The sequence below is a fragment of the Urocitellus parryii genome, chromosome 2 (assembly GCF_045843805.1).
Source record: "Urocitellus parryii isolate mUroPar1 chromosome 2, mUroPar1.hap1, whole genome shotgun sequence".
Taxonomy (NCBI): Eukaryota; Metazoa; Chordata; class Mammalia; order Rodentia; family Sciuridae; genus Urocitellus; species Urocitellus parryii.
The window spans coordinates 131,251,208-131,270,479 of NC_135532.1; positions in this window are offsets into that span (position 1 = coordinate 131,251,208).

Sequence of the window (19,272 nt, forward strand, 5' to 3'; positions counted from 1 at the left end):
TATTTACAAGAAATATAAGTTGTTCATTTATAAGGGGTTTCAGGACCCAACTGTTACAAAAATATGCAGATACTCAAGTCCCTATTATATAAAATGATGTAGTATTCACGTAGGTAGATGAATTCAAACTCAGGAACTTCAAAAGCAAAAGGACTTTATTTGGGGTATTAGGAATCACAATAAGGAAACACAGTTTTAGATCATTAGGAATCAGTGTTTCAAAAAACAAGAAAACAAGGAAAGCAGACATCTAAATGAGCAAGCAGTTTAGTGATAAAAATCTCTTTGTTGGAGACTTCTGTTTGCATTGAGAAAGAACCAGTGCTCCATGAAAAATAGAAGATAGAGAAAAGAGCAAATGTACTTAATCAAAATGTCTATAAAACTGGAATCTGGCAACCTCTTGATACACTCTTGAGTCTCTGGGCATAGTGTAATTATCTATTCTAGAAGTTTGCAGTCAAAAAGAGCCAAAGTTCACATTCCTAGGCTGCACCTGGAATCATGTGGAAGTCCTTCTCCCTCTTGGCCTCCAGAATGACAGGCTCTTTCAATGTTGTTTATGTGTAATTTTCCTTTTACTTTCATACACATCCTCCCGTATACTTTAAATCATTCCTAGACTACTAATAATAAATAATATAATAATAAATAATATAATGTTAATGCTATAAACAATTTGCTACACAGAATTGTTTGGGAATGGTGACAAGAAGAAGAAAGTCCCTGTGTGCTCAGTAAGATACAATGGGGTGTATTTTCAATCCACGGTTAGTTGGATACATAGGACCAATCATATAGCAAAAAGGTTTACTCTGTATATTTGTCTTAGTGTATTAATAATAGTAAATGTTTACCAAGATTCACCATGTACCAGAAGCTCTTTATAGCATTTTAAATGCAACTTATTAAAATGTAACCCGTAAATTAGGAGCTACAGTAATTTCTAATTTGCCTACAAGAAAATTAAGGCAAAAAACAGTGGAGTAACTTGAATGAGATCAAACTGTTGGCAAGTGCAAGGGCCAGAGCCAGAGCCACATTCCGCCAGGTATAATGGTACCCACCTACCTGCACAGTGAACCACCTAGAAACAAAATGGTGCCACCCTGTGGACAGGTGTCCCCCTGCATGGGAAGGAGTCCTGGAGGTACTGGAGAAAGTGGATGCAGGGTGGCTTTGCCTGCACTGTAACAAAAATTCTGTTCTGACAGTCCGAAGTGGGAAACTTAAGTCAAGGGTAAACAATATTTTTAAAGAGGTTAGGAAAGGATCAAAATGAATCACCTTAGTTTCTTAAAGATTATTTAATTTAATCACAAAATATGCCATGAAATCATTCAATTTTTTTAAAGTATAAATAGTGTTTCTGAATCTGAACTTGCAGTGGGTTATTTATTTATTGACTAAGTAGTTCTTTAGTCTATAACGATTGGAAGTCTTTTGAAAGTGTGCTTTCCTAGCAGTATGGACTAAAATTACTTGGAAAACTTGGAGTGGCACCATCATTTGACCCAGCTATCCCACTCCTTGGTCTATACCCAAAGGATTTAAAAACAGCATACTACAGGGACACAGCCATGTCAATATTTATTGCAGCACAATTCACAATAGCTAAATCTTGCTAAACCTAGATGCCCTTCAGTAGATGAATGGATAAGGAAACTTTGATATATATACACAATGGAACATTTCTCAGCATTAAAAGAGAATAAAATCATGGCATTTTCAGGTAAATGGATGGAGTTGGAGAATATAATGCTAAGTGAAGTTAGCCAATCCACCCCAAAAAAACAAATGTCAAACGTTTTCTCTGATATAAGGATGCTGATTCATAGTGGGGTTGGGAGGGGAAGCATAAGAAGATTAGACAAATATAGATAGGGCAAAGGGGAGGGAGGGAAAGGGAGGGGGCAAGGGATATAAAAAAGATGAACATAATTTCCCTAAGTACATGTATGAAGACACAAATGGTGTGAATATACTTTGTATACAACCAGAGATATGAAAAATGTGCTCTATATGTGTAATATGAATTGTAATGCATTCTGCTGTCATATATAACAAAAACAACAACAAAAAAGTGTGCTTTCCTCAACACCAGGGACTCTGAGGCATGAGGATCATAAGTTCAAGGTCAGCCTCACCAACTCAGCCAGGCATCAAAAAATTGAGCAATATTCTGTCTCAAAATAAAAACTTAAAGGGGCTGGAGATGTAGCTCAGAAGTAAAAGAACCTCTGGGTTCAATCCTCAGTACCAAAAACAAACAAAACACTGTGCTCTCCTCCTATGTTTAAAATCAAATTAAATTATTCAGAATAAAATAAGGTTATTTATTATAATAAAAAACATAGTCCAAAAAAATCCCAATGTTAAATTTACATTATTGAATAGTCACATGGGGAAACATGGGTCATACCTTTTCTTTGGAAATGCTTTCAAAACCATTTTTATCATTAATTATCTCACATTGGTTTAAACAATCACCTCACCTATATCATTTGCCATAATTGTCACCAAATGTCTGTTTCCACAAGTTGAAACCCACTGACAAACGACAATTTGTCACCATAGAGGATATTTTAATAAATGGCCTCAGCTTTTCAGGACTCAGATATTCCCATAGCATATTCAATAACATCAACACTGTATGAATAAGTACACTGTCCGAAGATGGCTCCTGAGAAACTCTTTGACATTTTTATTTAAAAACCAACTGTCACATTGCTTTATCGTGTGTGTAACTTCATGTTTGAAAACTATATATACATAGTGTAAATTGGACTATATTTATATACACATAGCTAGAATGTGTTTCAAGGCATATGGGCACAGTTCTCTGAAAAGTACAATAAACACAATTTTCCCGTACATTGCATAATGGCCTGGGGCTTTGAGCAAACTAAAATAAACTACGCTAATTTTTAGTTTTATGTTAAAGTCTTAAATCCACCATATAAATATTCCAAAACCAACTCTAAGCAGTAAGCTGAGGCTGGAGAGAGCACAATCAGAGGGATCATCCCAAGGCTTTTGAGGGGCAGGGCAGTGAGCTTCTCGACCTTCTGTACTAAAAGGCTCCTTGTCATCTGGTTTCAATTCTCTTGTTTGTGCACCTTGCCATATTTATTATTGAATTCCTAGTTTCTTCTTCTTGTTTCATGTTCCATGTTCCAATGATTTATGAGAAATTGCTGATCTTGATGTTATCTTTGGCATCCAGAGTGTGCACAGAGCCCCTTAAGAATGCTGAGAGAATGAATGTGTTTTGAGCTGCACAATACCCAGGCTGAACAGATGTCCATCAATTCATGAAAAAATGCCAGCTGAAGATGCTTTTAATAAGATGGGTTTTTCTTCCCAAACGCAGCAACAGCAAAGATGCATTCAAAATCCCATATATTTTTCCCTATTTGATAGATGATCATTATTAGGAATGATAAGACTTGGTTTTAACGCAGTCTTTTGAAGAAAATTCTGGTCAAAGGTTTTTGTTTTTCCTTTTAGTTTTAGCTCAAAATGAAGCCTCTTTCTTTTTTTTTTTTTTTAACTTTTTTTTTATTGTTGGTCGTTCAAAACATTACATAGTTCTTAATACATCATATTTCACAATTTGATTCAAGTGGGTTATGAACTCCCAATTATACCCCATATACAGATTGCTGAATCACATCAGTTACCCTTCCATTGATTGACAAATTGCCTTTCTAGTGTCTGATGTATTCTGCTGTCTGTCCTATTCTCTACTATCCCCCCTCCCCTCTCCTCCCTCTCTTTCTTTATTTATTTTTCCTTCCTTCCTTCTTCCTTCCTTCCTTCCTTCCTTCCTTCCTTCCTTCCTTCCTTCCTTCCTTCCTTCCTTCCTTCCTGGTACTGGGATTGAAGGCAAGTTTGCTCTACCACTTAAGCTACATCCTCAACCCTTTTGTTAAAAGTTTTGAGACAAGTGTCATTAAATTGCCCAGGCAGACCTTAAACTTGTGATCCTCCTGCTTCAGCCTAAGTCTTCTCAGTTGCTGTGATGGTAGTCATGTACCATGGTGCTAGGCTACATCAGGAATTTTTCTTATTTGGTTGACTAAGAAATGAAATATGCAAATCAGATTTTATTTGTTTATTTATTTACTTATAGTGGGTGGCGTGGCAGGGATCTTGCTACATTGCCCAAACTGGTCTCCAACTTTTGGGTTCTTGCCATCCTCCTGCCTCAGTCTCTTGAGCAGCTGGGACTATAAGCAAGCACTTCTACATCCTCTCCATAGAGATAATTTAGCTTACAAGTATGTAGGAGAGGTAAGTTTTTAAAATGGTGATCAGTGAAAACTAATTAGCAAGTCAAATGTGCTTGAGAAAATGTATCTAATTAGATAAGTTTTACAGGCTAATCCAAGACAGTTGGGGAATTTTCTCTAGACTATCTCCCCTTCCCAAGAGGCAGTTAAACACAGCCCCAGGAAATTGCTCTCCCTAAATAAATGTTTTGTGACTTTGCCCATAAAATTTAATAATTTTTATTATTTTACTTTTGCAGAGCTGGAAATTGAACCCAGTGCCTTACACATGGTAGGCAAGTGCTCTATCTCTGAGCTACATCCCCAGACCAGAATCAGATGTGTCAACATATCAAGTCCTAATTATTTAAAATTATATTCTCCATTCATGCCCATCTTATTTCTCAGAGTTAAATCAGGAAAGCCACCCAGAGAAAGAAGATAACATGTAGAGAGGTTAAGGAACTTTTTGAAAACAGTGCACTTGGAACAAAAGTATATAATAGTAAAAGGAGAAAAGATATCCCATTTTTTTATGATAAAAACAGAGATAGTACTTCCCTTTCTTTTTTCAAACCCATGTATCAGCTGACAGAATACTTTGAACAATTGCTATCTCTCTAAATAGTCAAACAGATTTAGCAAGTAAGTAAAGATGATTTTAATAAATCAAGTGTTCATTTCTGCAGTTCCAAATAACCCATGGTACTTACAGGATAAACCTCAGTGGATTAATCCAATTGATGGATTAATAATTTTAATAGATTACTGGGTATCAACCATAGGCAGGTAGGGTGTGGCTGGAGGAGGTGGGTCACTGGGGACATGCCTTTGGGGTTTTTATTTCATTCCTAGCACCTTACTTTCTCCCTCTGCTTCCTGGCTGCCATGAGCTGAGCAGCTGTCCTCCACCGTACCTTTCCACCATGATGTTCTGCCTTGCCTCAGGCTATAGGCCATCCTTGGACTGAACCTCTGAAACCATGAGCTCAAAATAAACTTTTCCTCCTCTAAGTTGTTCTTGTCAGGTATTTTGATCACAGCAATGAAAAGCTAACACAGGACCTAATTATCTTTTCTGAAAATTTTCTAAAAAAGTTTAAGAAGGACCAACCCCACCTAAGAAATAATCCATGATAAAATTAATAAACATTTGTACCAAGCCCCAAAGCAGAACAACAACATAAAAAGGAGATATATACAACAAAACATTATATTAGCCTCAAACTGTTCTCTCTGGGATTCAGAAGAAACTGCTAGCCATAAATGATCAGAGAGATTAAGAGGGAAGGCTTGGTCCTGCCTAGATCTTGTATTCCCTCACAGCCAAATTCAGTTTCATCTGCGGCTGCTTCTCTGTTCCCCACAAGGGACCAAATCACATGCCAGTCTTGAGTCCTCACTACAGCATTTAATTCATTTATACTGTGCTTGTATTCTCAGACTTTCTATCTCTGATTGTTCAAATCCCTGACTTTAAGAAACAATGTCTTCTTTAACTATATTTCTAATTGCCAGCTACTTCAGTCTCTAACTGCCATTTCACCACCGAGGGTTGCAAATATAACACTGTTCAAATGCCATAAATATCCACTGTTGTTCCTCTTACAAAATACCTTTTTCTTTCTCAGACAATGAGAGGGGTTTTAGACCCTGGTGAATTGTTAGACACTGCATGTTTTCATTTATAATGAAGATAGGAGCTGCTACCTCATCCTTCTAGACTGACTTAACCCAAGGTCAGCAAGAATTTACATAAATAATTTTTTTACATAGCCATTCTTAGTACTTTGCATTTTTAAAAACTAAACTTTACTAAAGGTTTCAAGGGGGAAACCAAAAAGTGTTATACTTCATAGCCACAGACTCCTTATCAGTGCTGACTCTCCTCCCTCCACTCAAGCTTTCCACCCACCCTCACCCCCAGGTTTTCTTTTTTTTTTTTTTTTTTAAGAGAGAGTGAGAGGAGAGGGGGAGAGAGAGAGAGAATTTTTAATATTTATTTTTTAGTTCTCGGCGGACACAACATCTTTGTTGGTATGTGGTGCTGAGGATCGAACCCGGGCCGCACGCATGCCAGGCGAGCGCGCTACCACTTGAGCCACATCTCCAGCCCCCCAGGTTTTCTTTTCACACATCATTCCCCAGAGAGCCGCCAGCCTTTCTGCTTCCATTTTCTTCATCCAGTCTCTTACTTCCAGCCTACATATATATCCAGTTGTTAGCAAATTGAAAGCCTTCTTTTAAAAGTTAAGGGAGACTATCAATATCAATGTATTTTCCTGTTACTGTCACATTATTGTTTATAGCAAAGCTTTGTGATAGGTTTCATCATCCTAGTTTGCACTGAGAAGATTCCAGAAAAATACAAACTCAGCTTCTCTCTTCCAGAGCTTCTTTCTAAACACTATACAATGTCTATTTCCTTGTCTGATTATATCTGTAGGACCTTCGAATACATAAAGGTAAAATGCCCAAACACCAAAATCCAGGCAGCTTCATATACAGGGATAGTTTTTGCAATGCAAGACAGAAATTAACCACAGTATTATGGCTTTGTTTGTCATTTTTGGTTTGATAATAAAGGAAATATTTCAAGATCTAATCTAATATTGAAAATTGTCTCTCTTTTATTAGAGGGAGGGAGGGAGGGAGGGAGGGAGAAAGGAAGGAAGGAAGGAAGAGAGTTGGGGGGGAGGAAAAGAAAAAAAAAGAAGTAAGGGAGCCAGAGCAGCCTATACTACCTGTCAGACACACAAAATGAAGAAACAGTTTCAGCATTAGGCTTTTATGCAGAGTTAATAGTGAACCAAACATTCTTAACGTTTAGCATTTTATAAAGATGCATGCAGTAGCATTGTGTAGCAATTGGTGAGGATTCGGTACTGCAAAATCTGCACTTGAGAACTGGAAATAGAAAGACTGAAAGATATCTGCATCTTCATTATCAGTCCCTATCAAGGCAGGGAACGATGAGATATGAACGTGCATAGTTATAAAAGGGTAACAATAAATGACTCCTGGTAAAGGAAAAATGAGGGCCCAGGCAAAGCTATAGGGAAATACTAGTGAAAACAAGTCCTAATTCAAACACTTAATGTCTTCCCTGCACCACACTCCCAGCTTTGATCTACATCCTGCCACATAATCAAAAAGAGCTTTCTTTTTCTTGCCTTTAAACAGAGGAAACACATGAGGAAAGTAGCTCTCCCACATGCACTTGGATTGTAAATTTATCAGTTAGTATGAGCTAGATTGTGCTGCAGAGATAGAAAATTTTGAAAAATCTCAGGCTCTTAAAATAATAGATGTTTATTTTGTGTTCACACTTTTACATTCATCAAGATTGACAGTGACTTACTATAAATTCTCAGGGATCTGACTGGTGGACTCTCCATCTCAAAGTGGGCTCCCACAATCACAAAGGCACAAAAAGAGGAAAACATACTGCACTTCTTAAACTTTCCACAGAATTGACATCTCACATTTCATTACCCAAAGCAAGTCACAGGGGTATGGTTAACTTGGAAGAAGTTGGGAATGCATGATCTTATCATGTGCTCAGAAAAAAGGAGATGTGAAATATTCGGAACCAAGCCCACTAATTACCACAGGGAACTATAATCTAATTAAGGGAGAGCTGGCAGATTGTCTTCCTTCAATTTCTTGGCTTCCAAGGATCACAAAGGCTATTCTGTGCCTCCATGCAATGCATCAGCCATTTTGATTTGGTTTCACCATGGGCTTTCCCATTCCTTAATGAAAAGGGATTAGAATTAACACCAGAAACTCCCAATGCTTCTAACTCTATATTAGTCAAAAGCCAAAGGTCAAAATGAATTTAGTAAATGGCATAGAATTCATTACAAAAGTAGATTGAGCTCATTGAGCTTCTATGCTCAGTCATCTTTAAATAAAAGTAGCAAGTAAAGAGTCATTGAAAATTGTTAGGAAAGAGATCACCCTGGCAAGACCCACTTTCGTATCACTACTGGTGAGAATATAATTTGAAAATCTTTTTGTAAAGAAAAGTAGCAGTATATATTAACAGATTTAAATTATTACTCATTCTTTTAACTGACAGTTCAACTGCTGGGAACCTACTTTAAATAATCCCAAATGTTTAAAAACAAAACATTAAGTTCATTGCCCTACTGTTTATGATAGCAAATTATTTGAAATCGCTGAAATGTTCAACAACAGAGGAATGATTTAAGCAAATCATTCCAGGTTTGTGTGGTAAATATACATGAGATACTCATTAAGAGTTGAGTTTCTGGGAATATTATTATATTATAATATTAATTAGAAACAAATATTCAAAATTACTCATATAGTATGATCAAATCTGTGTTGAATACCAATGTCATTTAATATGCATTGTTGTGCATATTACAATTGTAAGCAGACCACTTCATACAATGAAGCTAAAGAAAACTTATTTTCTTTTTTGATATGATGCAGGTCACACATGCACAACTGATGAACTATTACTATTTCTTAATTAATGAGACCAATGACCACAAACTTGCTGACAACATGAGAATATGTAATAAGATTCTGAGTTGATTTTAGAAAGTTGGAAGACAGAGACAAAGTTGTGTGTGTGTGGGGGTGTGTATGTGTTTAGCAAAAACTCACTTTCAAAGCTAGGTGCAATGGTGCATACCTGTAATCCAAGAGACTTAGGAGGTTGAGGCAGGAGGATCATGAGTTCAAGGCCAGCCTGGGTAACTTAGTGAGACTGAATCTAAAAATAAAAAATATAAAGGGCTGGGGATGTAGGTCAATGGTAAAGTATCCCTGGGTTTAATCCCCAGAACCAAAAATAAAAACAAAACAAAACCAATTTTTTCAAAGTTATCAGAAGAAATTGGTTTGATATAAAAAGACATAGCAGGGAAAGACCCAGCAGACACATTATAAAGATTGAGACTGTTCTAGAGCATAATTCTTAGATAACGTGCCTACAGAGGTAATTCTCCTGTGTACTAAACCTTTAATATACTAATGCATATAAGATCAAGGGAAGTTGTTCAGAATAATAAGGTTTGAGAAATGGTTACAATGGGATTTTTTAATGATAGGTTTTAATTAATTAGCTAATTAATTAATTTTTAGACAGGTCTCACTATGTTGCCCAGTCTGGTCCTAAACTCCTTGTCTCAAGTAATTCTCCTACCTCTACTTCCAAGAGTAGAGTAGGACTGGGGCTGTTCGGAAGGAAGTCACAAAAAACAAAGTTTTATTAAGTATACTATGTCCGCAGAGAATGTGAGATATAAAGCCTGGACAAAGTCAACTTGATTTCAGATATTTGAAATAACATACTATTCTAAAAACAATTTACACCATGCATTTTAATAAACAATTCTTTCCTGTTTTGCTTTAAAATTCATCATCTATAAAACATCCCTTTCGTAAATTTATAGAATTCTCCTGTAACAAAGATACAGCTCCACCTAATGGAGAGAAATACTCAATTACAGCCCTTCCTGGAGCTAGGAATTAACCCAGCAGATCCTTAAATGTTAGTAAAATAAGTTTGTGTGGCCTGTACAAACATACACAATAACCAGATGTGCTTCTGTGCTTCTCCTTTTTGGAAGCCAGATGAGATCCAAAGGGAGTTGATGATAATTCATCCTAGGGTCACTCTTTTCCTTGGATTGGACTATGAAATATAAATATACATTTTATTGCTTATAAACACCAAAACCTTAAGCTCATTTTCCACCTGCTGCCCTATTAACCTACAAAACATAACATTAAATGTGTTTAATTTTCTGGCTTCTGGGAACCAGAATTTGAATCATGGCTTCTTTAGAGGTGGAAAGGGCATTAGAGAAGATCTGAACTAGTGGTTCTGTAACTGCCTGTATTAGAATCATCTGGGATAGTTAAAAATAAGATATCCCTACCTGGTCCCAACAACAGAAGTTCTGATTTAACTGGTCTGGGGAAGGGGCAGGTTTGGGTGGTGTGTGAAAGGTCCCTCAGTTGATTTTAATGTGCAGCCAGAACTGGACCCCACTAAATTCCAAGCAGTCTATATATTTTATGTTGAGAAAACCAAACTCCACTGAAGGGAATGATTATTTAACCTAGAATGTTACAGACTCTGACATATAAAAATCATGATTCTTTCTTTTCTGTAATAATGTTCTTACCAGCTCTTTTTTTATGTTAAACTTTCATCTAAGAAAAATAGCAAAAAAAAAGTCCTATTTCAAATCTCAGTAATATCAAATCAGACTTAAGAATTGTCCTCATTTTTTGAGAATCTAACCTCCAGTTCAAATTGTAATCAATTTTATCTCAATTTTTCTTTCACCCCACTTTCTACTCCATTATCAAATCCTGTTGGTGCTTCTTGTAAGCTCTATATGGGCAAAGTGTGAGCATCATGTTTGATCTATAGTCAGAGGTCAACAAATATGCACAAAATTAAATAAGTGAAATAAAGATTTCTTACATCCATCCATTGCTTATTCTTGACACCAAAGCTTCAATTATTCCTACTGGATATCCATCAAAGTCTCTTTGCTAATTTTTTTTTTTTTTGTAAATTCCCTAGCCTCTTCGCTAATTTGTCAATTTTTATTCCCTCCAATTAATTTATTATTCATCTTAATTTCAGCTTTCACCATTTCATTTCCCTCTAAAAAAGCACACATCTCTGTTTTAATTTGTTAATCTCATTCCACTGTAACTATCCAACATTTTTCTTTTCTGTTTTGTTCCCTATTCCTTTCCATTCATGCCATCTTTGTACTTCTATATCCTTCCACTCACTCATTCCTTAGTGCCTTGAAGTAGTTGAACAGGGGCCATGGGATCAGACAACAGTAAGTGTTTCTGATTTCAGCTCTGCTACTTAATTACTCAGAGCCTCAATTATTTCATCTATAAAATGTACCATGTAGATTTGCATTTCCTTGATTTCTAAGGATGTGAACACTTTTTCATACATGTGTTGGCTGTTTTTACTTCTTTTGAGAAATGTCTGTTGAGATCATTTGCCCATTTGTTGATTGAAAAATCTTCAACATCCTTAGCAATCAGGAAAATGCAAATCAAAACTACACTGAGGTTTCATCTCCAGTAAAAACGGAAATCATCAAGAATGCAAATAATAATAATTGCTGGCAAGGATACATTGTTGGTGGGACTACAAATTAGCACAACCATTTTGGAAAGCAGTATGGAGATTCCTCAAAAAACTAGGAATGAAACTATTTCACTCCTTGGTATTTATTCAAAAGATCTAAAATCAGCATATTATAGTGATACATATATTATGTATCAATATTTATAGCAGCACAAGTCACAATAACCAAGTTATGCAAATAGCCTAGGTGTCTGTCAACAGATGAATGGATAAAGAAAATGTGGTAAAGATACACAATGGAATTTACTCAACCATCAAGAGCGATGAAATTGGGCTGGGGTTGTGGCTCAGCACTCGCTGCACGTGCAGGACCCTGAGTTCGATCCTCAGCACCACATAAAAATAAATAAGTGAAATAAAGGTATTGTGTCCAACTACAAATAGAAAATAAATATTTTTAAAAAAGAACAATTATGTCATTTGCTGCTAAATGGATGGAACTGGAGAATATCATGCTATGTGAAATAAGATCGATTAAGAAAAATTAAAGGTTTAATATTTTCTCTCATATGTGGAAGCTAGAGAGAGAGAGAGAGAGAGAGAGAGAGAGAGAGAGAGAGAGAGAGAAAAGAATTTTTAAAAAAAGATCTCACAAAATATCAGAGAGACCAATAGAGTAGAGGAAGGGGATTGAGAGAGAAGAAGAAGAGGAGGGTTAAAGGATATACTGGGGAATGAAATCTACCTATTTATGCTGTGTCCATGTACAAATATACCACAATGAGTCTCACTTGTATACATATTTACTAATTAAAATAATAATAATAGAGGCCAGGCATGGTGGCATATGCCTGTAATCACAGTGTCTCAGGAGGCTGTCAGGAGGATCGTGAGTTCAAACCAGCCTCAGCAACCTAGAGAGGCTCTAAGCAACTCAATGAGACCCTATCTCTAAATAAAATACAATAAAGAACTAAGGATGTGGCTCAGTGGTTAAGCATCCCTGAGTTCAATTCCCAATATAATAATAATAAGAAGAAGACTAGTAGAGCAAGCAGATAGGGAAGGGAAAAGGAGGGAAAGAGAAGGAATTGAGAAATGTAATTGATCTAATTATGTCATGTACACATACAAATATAGCATAATGAGTCCAACTACTATGTTTAACTATAAAAAAGATACAAGTAGAAAATAGGATAATATATAAAACTCCTAGTCCTATGTCTTGTATGTAGTACTGGGTATGTACTCTGTCAATACTCACAGTCTTGATTCCTGTAGCTAAATAAGTCTTGATATCAGATGGACTGATTCCTCCCAATGTGTTTTTCTTAGATGGTTTTAGCTATTTTAGATCTCTTTCATATAAATTTCAGAATATACTCCTTCTTGACTAAAAATGATATACTTGTGATTTCCTTAAAGGAGCCAAGCTCCTTCCCCCACCTCCTATCCCACATGGTTTGAGGAACACAAACATGGTTTGAGAACACTACCTTCTGTCTTCAGCCCAAGGGCTATTTCATGATTGGATTAAGCCAATTAGCTTACCCCATCTCCTTTATTTCAGGGATTGGTTTAGGGAAGAACACCTGTCTGGTTCCTACCAAGAAACAATTCAGTCCTAGGCTGGCTTATGTTTTGCCCAAATCGATGTGGTTTTAGTTTTCTCTCATTTGCAACCTTATGAGTCTTAATTCTTGAGAAAGAGAAAAGCAGCCATGAGCTGACCTGGTACTCACAGGTAGGTCAAAGTATTCTGTTAAACATAAACATTTTCACAAAATATTAACACCAGAGTCACTCTGTGCCTCGGAAAAAGCAAGACAGAAACAAGACAACGTAGTGATCGTTTCTGAACACAGAAAGCAGAATACTGACAAAACCACAAAAATAACCAAATATCCTCCCCACCCTTCCTTTTTTTGGCTGATATAAGAAACAGCCTTGATTTTATTATTAGAGTTTTACCCCTAATTTATTTTTTTTTCCCACTAGGTAACATTCCTAAAGATACCCAATCACAGAATTACTCCTACTTCCTGATAGCACCCAATCTTAGCAAACTCTTGCTGCCTTAAACCCCTCCCCAAATCACTTAACACAAGCCCAGAGTTCTTTAACAATTCCCTATAAGGTCTTTACACTGTATATCCCCATCTTCCTTGCGGTGTGCTGACTCAATATAGCATTCCACCAAATTCAGCTTTAACTACAGGTGTTTCTGGCAGTGTTTGACTGCTAGACATTGTGACGGTTCATTTGGGATGTCAACTTAACAGTTGAGGGAAACCAGAGAGCTGGTAGAGCATTATTGCTGGGTATGTCTATGAGAGTTTTCCGGAAGAGATTGGTATTTGAATGAGAGAACTGAGAGGGAAGCTCTGCCCCCCACACCATGTGGGTGGGCACCATCCAATTGGCTGGGGAGCAGATAAACAAAAAGGCATGGGGAAGTAGGATTAGCTATCTTGTTAGAGCTGGCACTTCTGCCCTTGGACATCAGAACTCCAGTCTTCAGACTCTGGGACTTGCACCTGTGGCCTCAGTTTCTCAGGCCTGTGGTCTTAGACCTGTCACTAGCTTTCCTGGTTCTACAGCTTGTATCTGGGACTTCTCAGCCTCCATAATTGTGTGAGTCAATTCCTCTCTGTTATGGTTTGGCTCTAGAGTATCCCCCCAAGGGCTCATGTGTTGAAGGGTACACCCAATACAGCAATTTTCAGAGGTGAGGCTTTTAGAAAATAATTGGATCATGAGGGTCTAAACCTCATGAGCGGGTTAATCCATGGACAGATTCATAATTTGAGTTAACTGTTGGAAGGTGGTTGTGGGACCTAATTGAAGGGAGTGGGCCCTTGGGGGAGGGGTGCCCTTGGGGACTATATATCCATGTTCTCTCTCTCCCCACCCCTCTATTTATCTCTCCTCTAAATCATCTCAGGTGTTTTTGTAACAGTAATGAAAAGTTGACTAACACATTTCAATTAAGTATAAGTTCTGACAAGAGGTGCTGGTATATGTGAAGTCCTTTCCTGTGTCCTAATGTCCAGGGACTTTAGGAGTACACAAAGTCTTATAAAATTGTATGCAAAATATTGTAAAAGTTGGGTATATACATTTTTCTGGTGAGATCAGAGCCTGTCCCTGGGCAGGCTGAACAGAGAGTGAGGTGAGGAGGCCGAGGCTTTATTCTCAGGGGAAGCCACTGGATGGGGGAAGTGGGAGAGCTGCGAACTATGATCAAACATCCTTTTAAGTTCTTCAGGCTGCTGGGAAGACATGAGGGCTGGGGGAGGCTGTTGGACTCCTGCAGACAGGAAATAGCAGTGGCTTGAGCGGGTAGGGCCTCAGGACAGGGATAAGGGTGCTTGGAAGGCAGGGCTGGCAGGACGTCCTAATGAGCTGGGTTTGGGGAGAGAGATTGAGGAGCCTACACCTGCTCTTCTGGCTTCTCCACTTCTTTCAGTACTATTTTCCTACTTTCCCTCAAGAACTAGTCCCCTCTGCTCCAGTGGTTCCCCAAAATGACTCCAAACTAAGCCTGCACCAGATGCAGGTTTCACTGTCAAAAAGCAAAAGCCTGCCCCACAGGGTATATTTTAACAATAGCAAGACTTAACAGAAAGGAACCAGGACTGAGAGTAGAACCCGAGAGAAAGGGCATCCAAACTAAAAAAATACATTCCTTCAAAAAATTGACTTTATCTTTATATACCCATCAATGAGCACTCGTCCCCAGGAAAAAAAATTAGTAGTGTATGTTTAAAAGAAAATATCACACATTTTATCATTGCATATACTTCAGTTTGTTTATTTTAACAAATAAAACAACCATACTATTATAATCTTCCCAATAAAATGAACAATGATCAACCAATAACCAAACTTTTAAATAACACTTAATTTTAATAATTAAATTATGGCATTTTAAAATTTTGATAATTGAATAAATTATTATTCGTTTAATTATTGTAAGTATTAAAGTTTAAAATAATACTTTTACTACCCTGTTTGTGTTCAATTATGTTAGTTTACCTCAAAAACTTTTGTTTATATTTGGATTTTGTTGCTTTTTTTCCTTTCTTTTTCCTTCAGAAAGGAGACTGAAGACTGAACCCAGGGCCTCTCACATGCAGGTATGTGTTCTATCACTCAGCTACACTGCCGTTTGAATCTTTTTCTAAAACAACCCACGTATTATAAACAGTGACTTTTTTTTCCTTAAATTTCTTATTCTATAACTGTTTCCATCTGCTTCTGTTAGTGTTATTTCTTTGTTGAAAATACTGGTCATTTATATTACAAAATTTCTCACATTTTGGATGTAATAAATTGGATTTTCCTGATGTCATTTCCATTTTTTAAAAAATAACTAGACTTTTTTTTTAGTTGTAGTTGGACACAATATCTTTATTTTATTTTTATGAGATGCTGAGGCCTCATCCATGGTAGGCGAGTGCTCTACCGATGAGCCACAATCCCAGCCCATCATTTCTATTTTTATCCAATGCATTTTTTGCAAACCAGTAATTAGATGGAGAAACTCAATATGCTTTCTTTCTTTTGGGGAATGGGGTGGGGTATAGGGGATTGCACTCAGGGGCACTCAACCACTGAACTACATCCCTAACCCTATTTTGTATTTTAATTAGAGAGAGGGTCTCATTGAGCTGCTTAGCACCTTGCTTTTGTGGAAGCTGGCTTTGAACTCACAATCCTCCTGCCTCAGTCTCTTGAGCAACTGGGATTACAAGCGTGAGCCACCACACCCAGCTTCAATATGCTTTCTTGAGTTGGAAAGTAAACATGCCCTATGATCTGGAACATTTGGGAAATGCATGTACATTTTTGAGAATCATTACATTTTGGAATTCAGTACATTTTGAGGAAACAATGAATGGAAATCCATAAATAAAGACCTGAAAAGGGGAAATGTTTAATTTTGCTTAGGCATATATTTCCCATGTGATCTGTTTTTGCTGTATTACTATCCATTCACATGAAACTAGAGTCCTATTTCATGCCCTCTGATAAATTGGAATAGAAGATTTCAGAATCCTATGATTTAACATGACATGAGACACAACATGGATGTTCATAAAAATGTACTGATTGATTAGCCCAGTAGACACATATTGTATATTTTCTATTTATAGTGTACTTTACATGAAAGCACTATTCCTGTTCTTAAGAAATAAGGTTAAGTTGACAAATCAGCATGTATCCAGACAGTAAATTCACATGCTTGTTCATTTAAAGTGAAGGGCAGTAAAAAGTCAAATTATATATATATATTTGCAGAGTGGTGGAGCTGAGTGGCCTAGATGGGTTCATCAGGAAAGTTCCAGTGGAGAGGTCAGCTTTGGAAGTTGACAACAAGAATTCACAGCAAGTGAGAACTGAAAAATTACCAGAAATCAGCTGGTCCAATTTCTTTAATTTACAGAGGACATGAAAGCTTAAAGTCAGAAAAGAATAAACCAGATGTTCCTGCAGCCAAGCTTAGTGCATCCTTGGGTAGGTCTGTTGATTCTGTCTTTGTAGTTTTTTATTTTGCTTTATTTTCTCTCCCCTGAGGATGCTTTGGGGATTTTTCTCTTTGACCTTTGGAGTACTGAAATTTCTTCAGGAAGTGTTTGGTTGTGAGCATCCCTTCATGCTTTCTGGCCTACAGCCAGTTGAGGGAAACTTTGTTCTATTACTTGCACATCTGTTTCTGGGTCATTTGTTTTAATTTTTTTATCTGAGTCATTTTCTTTGGTGCCTTCAGTTTTATTCATTTGGGGCCATCCTTGTTCCCCTTCCTACATTTATGAATGGAAGGTAATGTTATTAATTACCTGACTTGGAATTCTTGTGTAGCCATTGAATTTGTTTACCTAGAAATGCCCATAAAGATAAATTTGGCCCATAAAATATGAGGTATTCTTTTTTAAAATATTTTTTAGTTGTTGATGGACCTTTAATTTATTTATTTGTATGTGGTGCTGAGGATTGAACCCACATGATAGGCAAGTGCTTTGTCACTGAGCCACAACCCCACCCCCCACACCCCATTGCCTCATTCTTTACAATCATGATCCAGCTCATGTAAATAGATGAGCACATGACAAATCACCACACCTTCGTTCTATGGAATACTGGAATATGCAGGCCTTTTCTGTTAAAAGAATGAAGTAAATATACTTATTGATAAACAAGCTTTAAGAAACATTTGGTAAAGCACAGAAAAACAATGTACTGCTGTTGGGAGCTGCCACATGGGAAATGAGCACCCCTTAGCCTTGAGTGATGAGAATGTGGAGATGTGGCAAGCCAGCCATGGGCTGTGTGTGTGTGAACTATGGGCATCGAGCACACAAAGTGGACTGAACGATTTTGTCCCTCTGTTCTCTGGTATGAGGTATTCTTAAGTCTAGTGAAGGAAGAAAACAAGTACACTGAAACTTCTGACAAAGTGTCAGAATGTTTACAGTGCAGTTTAACAACTGATTAACAAGCTTTGCATGGATTTGGAAAGTGGGGATGTTTGGAGGGAATTCCAAGGCGTGTCCCTCCCCAGACCTCTGGCTCCACTAGGGTTGGGCTGGAAATGTAGGGACCTGGCAGAGAACAGAAGGAAAGAAATGATCTGATTTAATAGCTACAGTTTGGTGATATGGCTCTCTGGGCATGAAGAAAGTCAACAGCTTATTCTTTCTCTTGAAGATTTTATTTATGAATTTCTCAAAAGTATTCTCAAAAACAGCATACTACAGGGACACAGCCACATCAATGTTTATAGCAGCACAATTCACAATAGCTAAACTGTGGAGCCAACCTAAATGCCCTTCAGTGGATGAATGGATAAAAAAAAATGTGGCATTTATACACAATGGAATTTTACTCAGCACTAAAAAAGAACAAGATCATGGCATTTGCAGGTAAATGGATGGCTTTAGAGAAGATTATGGTAAGTGAAGTTAGCCAATCCCCAAAAAACAAATACCAAATGTTTTCTCTGATTTAAGGGGGGTGACTCAAAGTGGGGTAGGGAGGGAGAGTATGGGAGGAAGATTACCTCTAGATAGGGAAGGGGGGGTGGGAGGGAAAGGGAGGGGGAAAGGGAATAGCAAGGATGGTGGAAGGTGATGGTCATCATTATACAAAATACATGTATGAAGATGTGAATTTGGTGTCAACATACCTTGTATACAAACAGAGATGTGATCAATTGTGGTATAAAGGTGTATTAAGAATTGTAATGCAAAAAAAAAGAGAGTACATATATAATGGCATAATGTGGCACAAACATACTTTATATACAGAGTTACGAAAAATTGTGCTGTAAATGAATAATAATGAATGTAATGCATTTCACTATTGTCATGTATGTAAAAAATAAAAATAAATAAATAAAAAAGTATTCTCATTGAGAATTTTTCACTGCCACATCTGCGACATGGGCAATCCTTTTCTTCAGTTTTTCACTTTCTACCTGTGCCCCAGGTGTATGATGGTCTATTCACCACTGGGCTCCATCTCTTTCAGGAAGCCCTCTCAGGTGGGCAGAAACTTGACCCAGCTCTGGTCCATCCCCATGGACTATATCTGGTCATGGGGCAATACTCGTGCATCTTTTTTAAAAAATATTTTTTTAGTTGTTGATAGACCTTTATTTTATTTATTTATATGCAGTGCTGAGATTCGAACCCAGTGCCTCACACATGCCAGGCAAGTGTGCTACCGCTGAGCCACAGCCATAGCGCCACTTGTGCTTCTTTGCATCCATGGAAATTGATTCCTCAAAGATAAGTAAGACACCTGGGAGCCTCCAACCTCTCAGGTCCTGGACGTTTAAGGAACTAAATCTTAGGAAGCTGAAGTCTGAGCACCTTCCCTGCA